This window comes from Blennius ocellaris (genome assembly GCF_963422515.1).
Source record: "Blennius ocellaris genome assembly, chromosome: 14".
NCBI classification, from domain to species: Eukaryota; Metazoa; Chordata; class Actinopteri; order Blenniiformes; family Blenniidae; genus Blennius; species Blennius ocellaris.
In genome coordinates this window covers 7,587,081-7,591,094 of record NC_137663.1, presented here as the reverse complement: position 1 = coordinate 7,591,094, position 4,014 = coordinate 7,587,081, and positions in this window count along the sequence as shown.

Sequence of the window (4,014 nt, the reverse complement as noted above, 5' to 3'; positions counted from 1 at the left end):
ACAAACATGTTTGTGTTCAAGTGAAAACACTTCATCTTCGGTTTGTTTGCTTTTTGCTTTAAAGGTGAAGATGATATGTGCGAATGAAAACTGTCAAATGTCTGACAACTTCATTTAACGCCGCGGAGTTCAGAGTTGCAGAGGAGCACATGATGGAAGCGCTGAAGCGGCAGAAGTTACATCAATAATGAGACTTCCTGTTTCTGTTTCAAAGTTCATCCCAAAGCTTTGCGTCCAACTGGTTTCAGTTCGGGGGCCACATGCAGTCAGATTTCATCTTGAGAAGCCGGAGCGGTAACGGAGAGCCAAAAATAACCTTTTAGATTTAAACTGGTGGCGCCGAGTGTACGTGATGAAATATCAATATTTTCACAAAATCAAACAATTACTACAGAAAAATGACTGTAATCCCAACACAAAGCCAATTTTAATGAAACCTTCTGCTGCAAAATACAGTGAAATGACAAAAAAAAAAAAAAACTTCTCCTATGTCTGTTGCATTATGGGTGTTTTTTCACAAACTCACCCTGACAGCATGACTTTGACGCTAATCCGTTAGCTTCCAGGGCAGCATCACCGACATCTCAGCTCAGTGTTGTGTCGTCTCCACTGTTCTTAAAAACACATTAGTTTAAAAACAAAAAAACAAAAAAAACAATGTTTTTATTGAATTTATTAGGATTTGCTCTGGTTTGGCCGGATTGGCAGAGACTCATGCTTATGTTTGACACCCAGCAAGGTTATTACCAGTTTTTGTAATTTATAAAATCGTTTAGTTCCTTAATCAAAACCATGCTACAAATTGAATCGTGAGCTCTGTCATTGACAAAGCTTCACCTGGTGGATCCATTACGTCTCATTTTTCAACCAGCATTTCTTCTACTGTACTTTTGTAAAGGAGGGAAATTTTTATTTTTATTTTTTAACCAGTTATTACATCAATGTTTATGTGTGTACTCTGGTACCAAATGCAAAAATAATACATTTGTTTGTCAATTCTATCCTGTTGTCTACTGCAAACTGCACAGCAGTGTTTATTGTGTGTATTGTACGGTTTGACCTCTTGACCTCTGCAACTCAACACAAGCTAATTATGTTCTTTGATGACTTTGTGACGCCCGTTATCTGCATTAATGGTGTTAGTTCCCCGGGCTTTTCTCACGTTAACCCTCCCCTGCTCGCCGGCGCTCTGGCCCGGCAGCAGCTGGAAGCAGACGGCCCTTGTTGTTGTCGGGCTCCAGTCGGGACTCGGGGCCACGGAGAACATAATATTGCTTTCTCCTTATGAACACAGTGAGAAGCGGGGCAGATCTTCGATGACCAGCTCCTTACCCCCTCATCTCCTCTCCTCCTTGATCTTCCCACACTGTTTGCTTTACTTTATTTTCTGTTTTTTCTCCCCCCCTCCCCCCTGCAACTTTTTCGTGCAAAGAATAAAATTTCATCTGCGCGGGCTCTGGGAAAGGCGGCCCTCGGATTGGCCCTTGCCCGTACAGATGCTTTGAATTTACGGGGGCTTTTCTGCTCGCTGGTGGAGGCGAGGGAGGGACGCGGGGATGGATGGTGAGATGGAGGAACAGAGTGGGGAGGAGGAGGAGGAGAAGGGGGGGGGGGTTTGAAACCTGCCTGTATTTCCTGGGGATTAGACGTCAGAGGAGGTCTCAGGTCCCGGCCTCCCTGGATGGCTGGGAAACTGACCCCCATCTGACTCCGCCGGTCCTCCCTGCTCCCTGCCAGCGCGTCGCCCCGGGACAGCGGCGGTGAGGCCCGGCTGCCACGAAGCAAACCTCAGACCTTCCTTTGACCCGTTTCGTGCACTTTGTGCAAAAGTACTGGAGAAATTGAGAGCAGGTTAAGTTCAGGCACCTCTGAGGTCTTGGACTGAATCTGAATCTGTTGATCGTGTAATTCTGGGGCACCAGACATCAGGCCCGTGGGCCAGAACCGGCCCGCGTCAGGCGCCGAGCGGCCAAACCAGCGAGAGAATGGTAACACTTTCTTTTTTTTTTTTTTTTAACACAGTTCTTAAGAGTGGCAGACACAAACACAACACTGAGACCGGAGCTGAGAAATCAGCGATGCTGATATGAACGACGGCAAATTAGCGTGAGCCCCAAAGCCATGTTGTCAGCTTGAGTTTGTAAAAAAACAAAAACTATAAATAAAAAACACCCATAATGCAACAGCTAGAGGAGTGTTTTTTCAAAATGAAGCCATTTTCACAACGTGTGTTCTGCACCATTACAAAGAAAAACGTCATATTTAAAGGTTGTCACCACCTGGTTTTACCGGTCCGGTCCACTGAACATGAAAGTGTGTTGTTTGTGGCCCCTGAAGTCAAATGTGCTCGATATCTGATCTAATTATTGAAAAGGCGACCGTGATTATTGATTTCAGTGAATGAGGGGAGGATTAATTGTAAATAAAAGCGCTAAAAAGTTGAAATGGTAAACGTGGACCATTTCAACACTTGGTTAAACATTATTTCAATATTCGCTTTCTGTCCTTTTTAAAGCCATTAAGTTGAAAAGTTTTAAATGACTTTATGGTTACAGAAATATCTAAATAGGCTGAATTTGTCACAGGATATCTTCAAAGGGTATCAGAAAGGGTTTTAAAGGAACAAACAGCTTAAAGTGACCACATAAATAAACAGATCTTACCAAAAGGCTTGTTTCTGTCCCACAACGTCTCTGCGACGTCAATAACTTTTTAATAAAGGAACATTTGAAAGCTCAGAAGACAACAAGATGATATATCCATTTATAAACTGTCCATTAGAGCCCTTTTCTGAATTACTCAATACATTTGGCATAAATACTCATCTTTAGTAAAAATATGGATCTCGCTTCTTTATTCAAATCGCCGAAAAGTACTTTATTGGCACACGAAATCTTTTTAAGGCGTGTTGCACCTTCTTCTGAGTTGTGTCACTAATGACACAGATCAAGATTCAACTTGCATCACAGTTAAGAATCAGAAAATATTTCCTGAATGGAAACAAAAAACATTGATGTGACTTTCAGTTAAAGTTTCAGCAGCTTGAACTGAATCAGTTTGAAGACGTTAAGCAGAAGAAATATTTTTGTTCCAATGTGTGTAGAAAGTGAAGATTAAATTAAATAGTCAAGACATCTGAAAAGTCGACAAATGTCTTCTGGTGGCAGAGTTTTATTTAAAATAAAGAACCTTTAATTCTGAACACTTCTCACAAATGATAGAAAACACAATTATGGGAAAGACGCCGTTACATTTCCCCCCTGCTGTGGATGTGTCTTTCTCTCCCAGCATCATTTTCTATCTACAATAAATATATATATACCGAGAAAACCTCTTACTCTACTTTTTTTTTTTGCAAAGTTTTTTAGACACTCCCCAGTATGTCTTGCATCAATAAGTTGGTTTTATGTTGAGGTTGTAGTAACTTTCAGGACTAATTGTTCAGATATGGAAAATACATAGACACTTCCATCACGTACATTCTGCATCACAACTAAGAAAAACTGGAACTTCTGGTTCTGGTCCACTTGAGATGATGATTCTGTATGAACTACACCACTGCATTACAGGGTTGTTATGGCTCTCCATGTGGATACGAGGTTTTACAGGAATCCAGTGGTAGAATTCTCCTCTTTGAGATTTATTTAGATTGTGATATATTTTTTCCATCTCACTCTGGAGTTAAAATGCTCGATTTCCACGTATTTCAACAAGTTCCTTCAAAGCCTATTATGATCAAAGTGTGAATTGAACAATTATTTAATAGTGCTTTGATGTTCGTTGTGGGAAAAGCCTGAATATGAGCTGACGGAGTGAACGTGGTGCCGACATGAAGGTCCTTCACATCTGATCCGGGGTGAAACTCCAACATGTGGAATCTCCGTCAAATCAAATGAAAGCAGCGGCTTCCGTCCATTTGTTCTGCTCACTTTATAACAGTAGAGAATTAAAGATTCAGACTTTCTCAGAAATGTGACGGGAACCTGAAGAACAAAACATCAGCATGTTTTTAAA